This window comes from Adiantum capillus-veneris, chromosome 30 (genome assembly GCF_014529385.1).
Source record: "Adiantum capillus-veneris isolate H3 chromosome 30, ASM1452938v2, whole genome shotgun sequence".
NCBI lineage: Eukaryota > Viridiplantae > Streptophyta > Polypodiopsida > Polypodiales > Pteridaceae > Adiantum > Adiantum capillus-veneris.
In genome coordinates, this window is record NC_140960.1 from 3,292 (window position 1) to 19,117 (window position 15,826).

Genomic DNA, 15,826 nt, shown 5'->3' on the forward strand with positions numbered 1-15,826 from the left:
GTCAGAGATATGCCCAATAGGGGAGGGGCGAAGAATCTCTGAATTGCTTTTGGCCGATAGGAAGCGAACGCATCTCTCCAGATGCAACCACCTACACTCGCATCTTAAAGACATGTCGCAGTTCGACCATCATTGCTAAGATGGGCAAAAGAACTAACATGGTGCTTTTAGTTCGGTGTTGTCGAGAAGAAACACAAATTTTCGCAATGTAGGCCAAAATGTAGTTTTTGTCAAGAACATGTAGGTCAAATGTGGCAGGGCTAGGGAGCCAGGCTGTTTTCAGCCAATGTTTTCAGCCAATGCAGAGGCAAGGCATTGCTCCAGATGCATTAACCTTGAAGGCATGTGCCACTATGCAAGATGCTGAAATGGGCAGCGAAAATTCAATTTTCAGCTGATGCAAAGCGAACGCACTTCGGAGCGATGCGAAGCGAACGCCCCTTTGGACAACGTTTTTCAGCCCCTTTGGACAGTGTTTTTCAGCTTGGATTGACATCGTTTTTCAGCCCCCTTAGACAACGTTTTTGCGGCCATTGATCTAGCGTTTTTCAGCCCCTTGGGATAGCGGTTCTCAGCCAAGATTAGCCGCATTTTCAGAGGTCTACATCAGTGTTTTTGCATGGCTGTAGCAGCGTTTTCTCCAGATGCAATCACCTACGCTCGCATCTTAAAGACATGTCGTCGGCCATCATTGCTAAGATGGGCAAAAGGACTCACATGGTAGTGTTAGCTAGGGTTGAGGAGAAAAAACGCAATGCTTGGCACTTTGTTAGTCAGAGATATGCCAAATATAGGGGAGGGAAGAGGAAGCTCTGAACTATTTTCGGCTGATGCGAAGCGAACGCATCTCTCCCGATGCAATCACCTACGATCACATCTTAAAGACATGTCGTAGGCCATCATTGTTGAGATGGGCAATAGGACTCACATGGTAGTGTTACCTAGGGTTGTCGAGAAAAAACGCAATGCTTGGCACTTTGTTAGTCAGAGATATGCCGAATAGGGGAGGGAAGAGGAAGATCTGAAATGTTTTCGGCTGATGCGAAGCGAGTGCATATCTCGAGATGCAATCACCTACACTCGCATCTTAAAGAAATGTCGTAGTTCTGCCATCATTGTTGAGATAGACAAAAGGACTCACATGGTAGTGTTAGCTAGGGTTGTCAAGAAAAAACGCAATGCTTGGCACTTTGTTAGTCAGAGATATGCCGAATAGGGGTGGGGCGAAGAAGCTCTAGACAATTTTCAGTTGATGCAGAGCGAGCGCATCTCTCCAGATGCAATCACCTACCACCTACGCTCGCATCTTAAAGACATGTCGTCGACCATCATTACTTAGACTTCCTAAAGAACTCACATGGTAGTGTTAGCTAGGGTTGTGGATAAAAAAAGGAATGCTTGGCACTTTGTTAGTCAGACATATGCCGAATAGGGGAGGGAAGAGGAAGCTCTGAACTATTCTCGGCTGATGCGAAGCAAACGCATCTCTCCGGATGCAATCACCTATGCTCGCATCTTAAAGACATGTTGTCGCACCTACCCTCCAGAAGACTTCTCAAGCAAGAAACCCCGCAAAGCCCTGGCGTTTTCCATCAGTGAAGCCCAACGTTTTCAGCAGCCACCTCCGTAGCAGATTAGCCCCTTTGGACAACATTTTTCAGCCGGGATTGACAACGTTTTTCAGCCCCTTTGGACAGTGTTTCTCAGCCTGGATTGACAACGTTTTTCAGCCTCCTTGGACAACGTTTTTGCAGCCATTGATCCAGCTTTTTTCAGCCCCTTGGGACAGCGATTCTTAGCCAAGATTAGCCGCATTTTTAGAAGTCTACATCAGCGTTTTTGCATGGCTGTAGCAGCGTGGGAAGTGCATGGGAAGTGCTATGACAATCACTCGACTCTAGACCTGAGACTAGTCCCCCTAGACCACACAAAACAGATTATATATACAACAGAGTACCTCCCATCCATAACTAGTAAGAAATATATTTGAGAGACAACTACACATATCCAGACTGAGGTGGGAATGATAGGCTAGCCATGGTGTCCACTCGCCACCCTTGGTATCACTGCTTCGCATCTCGCCAAGCCCTTTGGACCACTAGAATGTTGACCATCTAGTCCATCATCCGGCAAGTGTGAACCAAGATGCCTCAGCAAAGAACAAAAACAAATAAGGGGCTAGGGGGCATCCTTGTTGGATAGAATGAGAAAGATGAAACCGCCACGGCATCCTTGTGATCTGCTCAGTAATAAACAAAACCTAAAGTATATAAAAATTATCCGTCATCTATTGTTTTGAGAGGCTATTTGGTATAGGGATAGGATGGGAAGAAGGTGAAATGCAAGGGAGAATGAGGGAGTCAAGCTTGAAACCAAGACAAAATTTGCCCCGAATAGACAGTGCCAAAAAGAAACAAATGTCATCCTCACTGATGTCATCGGTGCACATAAATGCATTCACCCATTGCGAGGCTCTATGGCTGTGGATTTAGAGGGGGTATTGGGCACTGCCACAAATGGTATGTCAAGGCAATCAACCACATTGTAACTTTCTGGCCTTCAAAATTGTCTTATAGATCACTAAGGCCTTTTGAAAAGGTTATATAGCATTTTAGCTCATTTCATTTTTCTCCCTCTCTCTCACGCAGGGCATTTTGAAGACGTTGAGATAACATTTCTTTTAATTTCGTTTTTCTCCCTCTCTCTCACTCCACATCTCGTTATGTTGCCTTTGAAGGGCCCCTACCCTTCTTTCCCTGGCAAACGCCCTCTCTCTCACGCCACAGCTCGTCGTAATCACATCAAACCAAATACAAAACATACCCTATTCGCGTTGATGGACCCTCGCCTCCCACAGCTTATATCGCCTCTCTTGCTTCCAACAGGCCTGCCTCTAACACGAGCTCGACGCTTCCAAGCTATACTTCGTCCATTTTCTTCTTTCTTTTGAGTTTGAGCAACGACGGCGCCGTCGTTGCTCAACTTTTTAAAAAAAGCTCCAAGCAATATTAAGCACTTTTATTGTGTATTTAGATATTGGCCTAAATTGAAACATCTTGGGCACGCCTTACCATGCATAATCGATTATTATTAAGCATTTTTCTTACCTTCACTTCATGCGCTCATTTCTTCACACCATCGCCAACTAACGTCTCCTCTGTGCACCTTCCTTTGTCCCTTAAGCTTTTCCATTGCACCTTCCTCTTCCCATAGACTTCTTCTCCATTGGCGAAGCTATCTCCTCTGTGCACCTTTGTCTTTCCCTTGACCTTCTCCATTGCACCTTCCTCTTCCCATTGACTTCTTTCACGAAATATGTAGCTCGTGCAGCTTGTTCCAAGCTTCAACTTCGTCATCAAGCCACCGTGCTCCTGCAGTTGCAAAGAAGCTCGACCTCTTCGTGCAGTTTTCCACTTATAAGGTACTTTTTCATTGTGAAGTGAAGCTCCATTGCTTAGCTCCACCCATTAGAACCAGCATTACCCAAATATTGGGATAGAAATTCTCCCTTTAGCATGAGTTTTGTAAAACAAAACCCTCCCCCTTGTTTAATATCATCTTTACATATTGCTTACAAAAGTACAAAATCAAGCATGGTTTGTAGTCAAGGAATTATTTGAAACATGATTGAAATCACAAATATAAGCCAATATCATTCAACAAAATACCATGATTATCTAGAGGGTGATTTTTATTGATACAAATTGGGCCCATTTACTGAAATTTATGATGTGCTTTTGTTTGTAGGGTTAATAGCAATCACATCAACATGGAGAATGAGCCTTTGAAAAGCAGCTTCTTATGGAATGCTGAAAAAGTAGCAGTGTTTGTTAATGAATATTTGGGAATGGATCGCTATACCAAAAGTATATGCGAGAACAATATCGGCGGAAGAAGTCTCTTGTACACCTCTGTGGCTTCATGGGGAGCCTTGGGAATAGAGGTTAGTGGACACAGACTTGCTTTGCATAGTTGGGCGCAAAGCAAATGGGCCGAGGCAGAGACTTTGTCATCCACTCCAGCAAAACAAGTTTCGCAAGAAGTGACACCTCACATGCAGCATGATCATTTGTCCTTGACATACGTTGGGAGAGATGAAGCAAATTTTTCCAACAATGAACTCAATTGCCAAGCAATCAGAATCTCATTTTGTAGTCCAAATCCCAAAGAGTGCAAAGGAAAAAGTTTTGCTTCATATAAATCATGCTTGGGAGCATCGCACATACAATAGGAACATGGAACGGATTCGCATGTGGACCGAACAAGGGCTAGGTTTGTTTCCCATCGACAAGTTTATGCAAGCAGACTTCAAGAAGGACAAGGAAATGAGGTAGCAAGTGGATAAGTTCATTCATCGGAAGCGAAGAACACTATCTCCTTTTCGAGCCCGTAATGAAGTCAAGGATTCCGATTATATGACAGAGAGACAAATCTTTCTAAAAATAAACCAGCAGAGACGTTACATGAGACTCAAAGCAGTGCCATTGTTTAAAGGGCTTGGTAAAATCCACCAGATCCCAGTGGAAGATATCTTACACTTGGAGAGTGTTGATGAAGATAGAAACCACGAAGAAGTAGGCACTGAGATGGTTGACCTTGAAGTAGATGATTTGTTTGAAGGTATAGAAAATTTCTCTGCCCCTCTACATCATATACAAGAGGTTTGCTATGTGCCTACTAGTGGCCAAGAAAAGGTCAAAATCATGGGAGCATCCAATCGTATAACTGAAGAGAATGTGAGATGTAGATGTGGATCGTTTCCCAAAGGTACACCACAACAATTTTGCTCCATTCCCGTCCTTGATTCGCACACAAAAGAAGAGGCATAGTCTTTTCAAAGTCACATGGTGAACATGATTATGAGTGGTGGAAGGTGGAGATTGAATCATTGAGCGATGATGCAAAGAGTCTTTATATTCCTAGAAGTCTTCTACCAGGATCTAGATTCCATATTGTAAGTACCCCTCTAATAAAACACCTAAATTACATTCACTTTTAAGATTTTTGATAGCTCACTTTTTATTTTTCAAATTTAGAATAAAATAATAGAGGTTCCACTTGTGTTTCTTAGCAAGATTGAGCCTCGATGAGCCTCGATCAACCGATGAAGAAGGACATGTAATATTTCTGTTTTGCTTTGTAAAGATCAACTATTTGTCTTTGAATATGTTTTCTAACTACAAGTTGCTTATAGCCTTGGAAAGAAACAAGCCCCTTATCTTTGCAACAAAAGTCAAGTGTGAATTCAACCATAGAACACACAAAGAAGTGGTCTCAATCTCAATTAGAGGTAAATTCATTACATACCTTTGCGTATTAACTTTGGTGTTTTCTCACATGTCAATGTTCTATTCTAAAAGGATGAGAATACTACTATTGGTTCGATCACATACACTCAATAAAAAAGGCTATCTCTTGCTTGTGACTTTGAGCATTCAAGACAGCTAGAAGACGTATGCCTACTCTTGTTAAGAGTTGATTGTCTATTTATCTTTTTGTAAACCCTTCAAATTTTGCTTCTTTGATTGTTTAGGTTATAAATATTGCAAATGGCTTACCCTCACATGTTCAAGCATCCATTTCTTCTAACAAAGAAAAGATTGCTTGCTCAAAGATTCTTGATCAGGTATACGTTTCCATTTATTGAAGCATCAATGATATTCCTTCCATTGAGAATAATTAAGCAATTTTTTGTTGAAAAAGTTCAATGGACCGCTTGGGTTTGGGGATCCACAGCCAACAAACAAGCAACTTGAAGAGGTACTCAATAAAAAGGCTCCTCTATCTTGCAAGTTGATTAGTAATTTGTGGTATATATATGCTTTTTACTTGGATTTTTCTTTAATAGATGCTTGTAGCAAGTAGCTCTCATTTAAATGCAAAACTGTTCAATAACTTGGATAGTACCGTGGAAGAAAATAACAAGGTAGATTATTCTATGATACATGGGGTACAAAATGGTTTATTTTGTTTAAATTTCTCTCATCCTTACAATGTACATGGAAAATGTTTAACTTGGATGGCCCCTTTGAAGACCCATCTATTGGAGTGATTGAAGGATTTGTAAGGTTCATACTATCCAATCTTCTTTTTTCATGTGATAAGTAGGTATGCATTAGTAATAATAAAGGATGATTTATAGGTTGCAAATCATCCATCACAAAGCAAAGAGTAAAGTGAAGATGAGATACTGAAAAAGGTATACTTGCTTAATCCCAAGGATTTCAATTTTAATATATCACTTAACTCTACTATGTTGTGTAGGACCATAATGATACCACTATAAGAAGCACACAAGCAAAGAAGGAAAAAGTTGTGTGCATGAGAAAATTGATGGTAAGGGCTATAGACAACTCAAATTTAGAGATATAATGTTCCTTTTTCTACTGAAGGACTCAATGTGTATTGACAGGGGAAACCCCATACAAAGAAAAACGGTACGTCCAAAAAAGACAGCATATTTTTATTGCTCCAATTTATTTATAGAATAGTTGTAATGAAGGGCTTCAAACATTGACCTGTTTTGTAGGCTCTTAGGGATATCTCTAATAATCAAGTGCAAAAGGGAGAATGTGCTACCAGTACAAGTTTGTGATGTCTTAAGCTATATGTTGTGATGCCTATTTCACAAGATATGTAGAAGCAAGTGGAATGTTTTTGAAGGGCATAGATAGAACAAGCAAAACCTCTAAGAGAAGCATAAAAGTTCCAGCTAGATTTAAGGAGAATGCTTCCACTCGAGTAAATTCTTGATTCTAGAAGGTTGTAGCACTTAGTTGAATAGAATGTTGATGTCTATTGTATCTTTATTTCATGTTCCAAAATCTAAAAGTGAAAAGTTTACTTCTTGAGATAAGCATGTGGGAGTACTTGCTAATGTATACTTATGTTTCTTTTCATCTCCCTTACACACTATGTTCTAAACAATTCACACTTGATGTTTTTGTTCTAAACAATTTACACTTGTTTTTTGTGACGATTTAGGCTTGTAGCTTACCAAAATCAACAAAAGAATCTATTGCTATGAAGCTAATGGGGGAGAACAACGTAGACTTGATGTACAAACGACTTGATGAATTTCTAAGGGGTGTGCAACGGACATCTCCTAAACAGTCATTTGATTTTGAAAAATTAAGTGAAGAGTTAGAGGCATTGGATGTTTTGGTGTCTTGGGCTCTTTGGACCAAAAAGTTGAAGCTTAGAGAGGATCAAGAAATGGAGACGGGTCAAGATGAATTTGAGCTTTTGTAAGTGCAAAGTTCTTTTGAAACGTCAATTGCAAATGTGTATCATCATGTAATGACAATCCAACGTTGTTATATGTCAAACACTACAAGAGGTTGTGTGATTTTGTGACGCTTTTAGCGACGGAAATACACTGGGTTTTTATAACCCCTGGCGTCGCTAAGAGCGTCACTACCAGCATCGATACGAAAACGTCGCTATAACAGTCCCTATAAGCATAAGCGTCGCTATATAGCGACGTCTATAGCGACGATTATAGCGACGATGTAGAGCCATCTATAGCAACGCTGCAGAGCCTTATATAGCAACATTCATAGCGATGCCTGAGAGGAAATTTTTTTGGTGGCAGTGCATTCATTAATATTGAAGGTTTCATTAATTGATTCCCCTTTGAAAAAAAGTGCAAAGGTAGATATAGACCCAAAATAATCACCCACAATACAATATAACCATTAACTCCATCATCCATAGTACATATTGTTTGCAAAATAAAGATACAAAACTGACAAGCGTAAATTAATGAAAGTAAATCAATGACAACTGTACACATAGGCAAAATCACTTGATTGTTAAACTTTGCAAATGTAATAGTTACAAACCATTGTCGTTATTGAAAAAATGTACATGGTTTTCAAAAAGACGTATAAAAATCGTCTCATGATACATAAGCTATGGCAAAAAGAAACTAATGCTATCTAGTTATGGCTAAACCCACATCGTCTAATCAAACGTCTCATCGCATCCAAGCGGCGTATCTGTCGGATTTTGCCAAACAAAACCTATAAGACAGCTTTTTGTAAGTATAAACATATAGCGACGTTTATAAAACAATACAACAAATAGAAAAGAGTAAACCCTAATACTAACCATGCCGTCGCAAGAAGTCAGAATATCCATAAGGGCGTTTAAGCCCTTCCTGCCTGCGTACTCACGCTCCTACGCTGTGGGATCACGTCTTGTCATCGACCACTGTCAAAACATACAAAGCATCCATTATGTTACAATTTAAAAACCCATAAACCCTAAACTATCAAACATAGAGAGCAATGTGAAAACACTTACAAAATTGGCCTCAAATGATGCCCACCCACCGCTCCCCAAGTGGTGCGAGGTTCTGCCTCCACTCACGCTCTGGCTGCCTCCTTTTGTTGCTTCCACTTGTCGGGATTCTCGCGCACTGCTTTCTTCGCATTCTTCCAATCTTCTTGGCCGGCCAATCTGGTCTGTTCCACCCATGCTTGATTGCTTTTTGCACTTCGGAACACTTGTGCTTGCAATATTCGCGCATTCGAACCTTCATCGCGTCTTCATTGAAGCACTCATCCCGTGTTGGAACGGAAAACTCGTCATGAAAAATGCTGATGACTCTGTCTTTTAAATTTATTCGGTACTTCACTCCAGCTGTTTAGTATGTAGTGTCTAAACACCTGAGAGCAAAGACCGCGCATGCGCGAAATCACCTTCTTGCCTTCATCATCCAAGATGATGCCGTCGCTGAAGTCGACGGAGTAAGGCAAGCCCTCTCGCTGCTGACCCATGGACTTGGGTGTCCCGACAGGGGTATCTAGCGGCGTGTCAACGGGGGTACGGAAGTCAGGTGTCTCCATTGGAGTCTCAGCCCCGAAGCGAGGAGTGTCCAGTGGAGTGACTCCTGGAGGAGTAGCTAGTGATGTGTAGGTGCTAGGAAGGGCAGTCAGTCGCGCAAAACCTGGTGCCGATGGCGATGCTGTGGCTGGTGTCGGGACTGGCAAAGAAGGGGAGGGTAAACAGCCTCATCGAACACGAGGCGGTGTCGAAGCATCGGTGGCGGAATCCCCACAACGACCTCCACCACCACCACTAGAGCGCCGGCACCTAGACAAGTGTGAAGATCGTCTCGTCGACACCGAAGCTTTGGAGCACACTGAATGCTCCGAAACAGAGGGAGATGCGGATGGAGTAGGAACGCGTGATGGTGTACCAGAGCGATGACGCTCCACGTACCACTATCTCTGTTGCGGTGACAAAGAAGAAAGAAACTCCTCGTCATCCATACCTGCAACATTTAAACTTAATATTGAATGAATAAAGTAGAAAACATGGACAAGTAGGTAGATAGATAGATAGATAGATAGATAGATAGAGAGAGAGAGAGAGAGAGAGAGAGAGAGAGAGAGAGAGAGAGGTGCTCGTCGTCCTTGCTTGTGAGAACATACCTAGAGTGGACGCAAAGACCATTAAATACAATGATGCAATGACGCAATGACGCATATAAATACAATGACGCAATAACGCGTTCTTCTTCTATTCAGCTTGAGTGATGGAAGAGGCAAGTCGATAACTCAGAATTTTCAATCGAAAGAGAGAGAGAGAGAGAGAGAGAGAGAGAGAGAGAGAGAGAGAGAGAAAGAGAGCACAATCAAATCTTGTAGTCGAAAAACTAGGTGGTGGAGCTGTATGTGGCCATGGATTGCCCAGGATGTGAGAGCCAATGGCTTTAAGAGAGATCTCTCTCATCCCCGCATAGCTTAGCACAACTTCCTATATCTATATAGAGCTCTCCGTTTAAACAAATGTCCTCCGTTTCATTTTGTAGATCCTCTGCATGCACCCCATAGAGAGTAGCAACTTGATGTTAGTATGGCACCACCTCAACGGCTTCTAACTGAGCATCTTCTCCGATCTTCTCCATTGATGCCGCTGTGATTGATACATGGTAGCCTTCATACGTTCGTGCACTACGAGGGGCTACCTCTATGACGTACCACCAATTTGATGCAGACTTTGTAGGATGAAATATCACCTGCCAGAGCCACATAACTTACATGAGAGCTTCCAAGAACATAAATTCTAAAATGTGATGTTAACTATTTACACACTTGTTCACAATGCTCGGGTAGTACGAAAGTGTCTCTTAGGTCAGTCCATTTCTTAGTAGAATCCACCTCAAGAAAACCAGACTCTCCTCTACGCACAGTAGCGTTGCGACCCTCCATGATTATCTTGAACCATTGCACGTCGAACAAGTCGACAAAAAATCCTCTATAATCGATCCTCAAAATCTCTTGTAGCGTGCCGAAGTAAGTGAGTTCCGCCACCACAAGATCTGCATCAGAGGACCGTCGTCGACTAGACTGTTCAAATTTTGCCATGATTCTACAATCTTGAGTAAAACGCTTTTTGTCGATCCGTTCCACCCTAAAATGTCGACCTTTACACCATGCTGCTGTGTATGACTTATACTACAACCAACAAAGATTATGAGTGGCCATTCAAACATATAGAAAGTCACTAGTCGTACATTGCAAACTTACCTTGGTCGCGCAACCCCAAGAGTATTCCCACTCTTCCTCAGTCACTTCTTCACCGCACTGTTGTGTGCTTTTCAATCGGTTGTGCAACCATCTTAAGCTCATGAATGTTGGTAGGCTCTCCAGACCCGTTGGATAGTGCATCGGTGGTCGTCTTCCCCGTCTCCACTCGATTCGTACCCTTTGTCGCTCTTGCTTTGCATCCTCATATTGTCAAATCCACTTTTGCATCACTAGATTGTGAAGCATGCAAAATCGGTTGATTTTAGCCTCTAGATCTTCCGTCATCTTCTTCTCAACACCGAGATTGCACATGACAATCCCAGATATGCGCTCCTCATCTATGGTTTTCCATAGCATATCCCGGGCTTTATCAAATCCGTCTAGCCACTCTCCAATGTACACTAGGGACTTTGATACCCACCTTCTGCCATGCTACCCTCCGGACGTGCTTTCTGACGCACATATCTCTTGAGTGTTTTCATGCAACGTTCTAAAACGAACATCCATCTGGAATGTACTGTGCCAGCTATTTCCACCTCATCAACTATGGAACAAGAAGATGCACCTAAATGGTTAGCATGGTAGTAGGAAAATGTTTCTCAAACATGCACACAACCTCCACAGTGTTTAGTTTGGCGAATGGTATGGAGTCTACGTTGATCTCCTTTTGTGAGATCCATTGCACCAACTTCGCAAGTTTGTAGATTGTGTTATTGGCGTCAAGAGACAAACATTCCTCAATGGCAACTGGTAAAATAAACTGCAAAACACGTGCAACAATGATATTAAAGTCCACAAACGAATTTTTTGCACAATTCCCACTATGATATATTCCACTATGAACATACCTGACACATTTTATGCCAGTTGTGTGACTTCAAACCGGTAAGATTTTCTTCTTTAGTAAAACACGTTCGGAGCGAGTGCATTATGCCAGTGGGGGTCCGCAAAGATTGAATGGTCTCTTTTACTTTGCGTTCTTGGGCTCCTGTGAAAATCCATGGTGCTTTAGGGAGTTTTAACGATCCATCGGACGTTGTTTGTAGCCAATATTGCTCCATACGATCCACATTTCTAAGGTCAACCCTGGCTCCCAAAGTATCTTTCTTGCCGGTCAAATGGTCCCATAGTAGATTACCCACATTCTTGAATATGTGCATTGGATCGAGCAAGTGATTGATCATGAGTCGGGGCCAGTATGGTAGCTCGTACCATAGAGATAGTCTCTTCATCCCTGGGGGCAATCCGTCATCACACATCTCCTTCTGCTCTAACCATGCTTGTGCGGACATCCTCAGTGGATCTCTTCCCAAAAAGCCATCGCGTAACACATGATTCTCTGGAAGATACGCTTGATGACCTTCGTAGATTTGCTTCTTCAATGAGGACGCCCTACGTGTATTCAGTCTAGGTCCACATGTGACACATGCTCTGTATCCGCTTGTTTGAAGCCCTGCATGTATACACATGATAATAGATCAGCTTGAGAAAAACCAAGATTTACAGTGTCTGAGTGAGGAGTGTAAATAGATCACCTGAGCATTCTGTTAGTCTGGGATAGTCATGCATGGTCCACATTAGAATGCCTCTGATCAAAACATTCCATCGACCTGTGTGTCGGCTCATATCCACCACTTCTATGCCAATCCACATTTGTTGTAGCTCTTCCAATAGTGGAAGAAGAGACACATCCATATTCTTCACTTTATATTGCCCCTGCCCCTTCTTCGTAGTCAACCACGGGGGAATGTTGTAGTTGACAATGACAACGGGCCATACACTGTAAGATGTTGATCTTTGACCAAATGGATTTACGCCATCCATAGCTAGGACTAAGCGAAAATTTCAAGCTTCCCTGGCAAAATCCGACCATGTTCCATCTATATGTTTCCATGCTGCGCAATCTGCAGGAATCTGTAGCACACCATCCGAAGATTTATTCTCCTCATGCCATGATGCTAGGGCGGCCATGGACTTACATTCAAAGAAATTCTTGATGCAAGGAAGAAGAGGAAAATGTTGCAAAACTTTTCGCGGATTTTTTGTTCCGTGGAGATCTACTCGATATCTCTTAGAATCACATTTCGGACACTTCTCCATGTCTATGTATTCCCCTCTGAAAAGAATGCAGTCATTAGGACAAGCGTGGATCGAATTGTAATCCATCCTCAAGTTTCGGAAAATCTTTCTTGCTTCCTCTTGGGAATGTGGCATCACATTATCAGCTGGTAGTATGTGCTCTTTGAGCAATCTACACAACATAAAAATACGGTACAATTGTGTAAAAATCTATCAGATCATTATACATTTAGAATTTTATTAAAGTAAACTAATTGTAATAGATCACCTGAAAAGCGTTGTGACGCTAGTGTCACTCCATCCAAACTTTGCCTGCATGTTGAGAAGAACCAGGAGCCCTTTCAATCTAGACACACGTGCTCCATTATACAATGGCGTATCGGCTTCACTTTTCATATCATCATAGATAAGCCTTTCTGAATCCATGATCGTCTCGATCATTTCATCAATCTCGGGCTCAAACATTGCCTCGTTGGAAATGTGGTCTGCATGATCATCCCCCGAGCTGTCAGAGGCTACATCTTTTGGCCTCACATATGCTTCTTGACCAAAGCGCCTGCAAACATGTCTATTGGGTTGCAAGATTGCTGCCTGTTGGCCAGCGTCAGACTCCGAAGAGTTATAATTGGCAACAACTCGATCTATAATAGATGTATCGAGCTCGCCAAATTCACAAACGTGCTGCAAAGAAACGCGTCTTGTCCATCACACAGCATGCTTGCATTGATTACAAGGACATAAGATCCTCGTTGAAAGATAGGTGCTTCGGTTGGACGGCCCCACATCCTCGTCACTACTCATAATGAGGGAAAAAATCTTATAACCTGGACAAAAAATTTAATATTCTATTGGCATTCTTTGTCTTTTATCTCTCTCTCTCTCTCTCTCTCTCTCTCTCTCTCTCTCTCTCTCTCTCTCTCTCTTTGTTCACACTGTAAACTACCTCACATTCTCTAGTGATGTCCAATCCCCGCACACCTCAGTCTAGAGGTGCACGGAGATCAGAACCACCGGGTTATAATCTCGTCTTTATTGGTCAATGCCTATATTTGTGGGTACAAGAAATTTACACACCCATGTCTTCATGATAGTGCATGTAGTGGACAAAACCCCTTTGCCTCTTCTCTAGCTGTAGCATTTCACAGCATCTTAACATCTTTTCACAGTAGATCTTTTCACCGTTTGTCTAACTCTAATTTTTTTACCGTAATTTCGAAGGTAGACTCTAATATAAAAACTCAATCCAAAATCTTATCTTAAATCTAAACTAATTGAACATGTGGTGATTCGCTCCATTGAAGGATAAAAGACATACCAATGGGGCTACTAGCTATGTAGATGTGAATGGGCGTCACATATACAAATAATTCAATGCAAGAGTTTATAACTCTCACCTTTCCATCCCGTCGATCCATGACACAAGTGATGGGATAAAATCCTCCACGAAGCTGGCCCAGCCGCCACTCCCTAGGTGATGGGATAATCTCGTCTGGATGCAAACTCTTGCTGCGTCACTTTGCTGCCACCGCCTATCTGGATTGGTCGTCCTCTCCTCCCTGATACCCCTCCACTCCTCTCCTCATGTAGTCGCGCATGCGTCTCCTCATCCAAGCATGGTCTCTGGTATCAGGGAGGAGAGGACGACCAATCCAGACAAGTGGTGGCAACAAAGTGACGTAGCAAGAGTTTGCATCAAGACGGGATTATCCCCGATGCAGCGTCTCAAACGCGTAGGCAGTATAATCCTTCGGTGTACTCAAAATAAATCTAAATCTAACTTAATTTAACTTAAATAAACCTAAATCTAATCTAATGTAAATCTAAATCTAACCTTATCTTAAACGATAAAAAGAGGAAAATGGTATAACCTTTCTATCACCCAAGTGTGGTAAATTGGTTATGTCATTTCCCTCTTCAATAACAGCTAAATAATGTGAATAAACCTAAATCTAATTTAATATAACGTAAATCTAAATCTAACGTAGATAAACATAAATAAACCTAAATCTAATATAATATAACATAATTTAAATCTAATGTAAATAAACCTAAATCTAATATAATATAACATAATCTAAATCTAACGTAAATAAACCTAAATCTAATCAAACGTAAATCTAACTAAAAATAAACCTAAATCTAATCTAATTTAACTTAAATAAACCTAAATTCAATTTAACGTAAGTTTACATCTAACGTAATCTTTAACGTCTTTTGGGATAGTTTCCTACGCCGTTAAAACTCTCTTCTTCTCGTGTGTGTGTGGGTGTGTGTGTGCCAATAAAAAGAGAAAAATGGTATAACCTTTCTATCACCCAAGTGTGGTAGATTGGTTATGCCATTTCCCTCTTGAATAACAGGTCTTGAGTTCAACTCCTCGTCGGTTAGATCTTTAGGTTGGAATTAGTTTCCTACGACATTAAATTAAACTCTCTTCTTCTCGGGTGTGTGTGTGTGTGTGTGTGTGCACGCCAATAAAAGGAGAAAAATGGTATAACTTTTCTATCACCCAAGTGTGATAGATTGGTTATGCCATTTCCCTCATGAATAACAAGTCTTGAGTTCAACTCCTCGTCGACTAGATCTTTAAGGTCTCTTGGGATAGTTTCCTACGATGTTATGACTCTTCTTCTTCTTCTTCTTCTTCTTCTTCTCTCTCTCTCTGTCTCTCTCTCTCTCTTCCTCTCTTAATGTGTGTGTGCATTCTTTGTTTATGCATGTGTGTGCGTTTTTGGTTTATACATGCTCTCTCTCTCTCTCTCTCTCTCTCTCTCTCTCTCTCTCTTTTCCTCTCTCAATGTGTGTGTGCATTCTTTGTTTATGCATGTGTGTGTGCATTTTTTGTTTATGCATGAGCTCTCTCTCTCTCTCTCTCTCTCTCTCTCTCTCTCAGAAACACAATGTGTGTGTGTGTGTGTGTGTGTGAGAGAGAGAGAGAGAGAGAGAGAGAGAGAGAGGAGAGAGAAAGAGGGGAAGGGAACATGAGAGTGAGGAGAGGGAAGGAGCATACCTGAATCTCCTTCCTCTCCTCGTGTGTGTGTGTGTGTGTGTGTGGGGGGGGGAGAGAAGAAAGAGAGAGAGAGAGGGAGAGCGCGCGTTACCTTGCTTGCATGAGCGCTCGTCGAAAATTCAGACCTGAGATCCGAGTTTTTGGACGCTCCCGGTTATTTTTTTTTACCCGTGACAGCATTGCTATAGGTGTCTCTATG

The 15,826-nt window shown here is 41.8% G+C and overlaps 1 pseudogene; it reads left to right on the forward strand.

Moving 5' to 3' along the window:
- The first annotated feature begins 3,754 nt into the window (after window positions 1-3,754).
- Window positions 3,755-4,626, forward strand: LOC147417400 (uncharacterized; annotated as a pseudogene).
- Window positions 4,627-15,826: the final 11,200 nt, after the last annotated feature.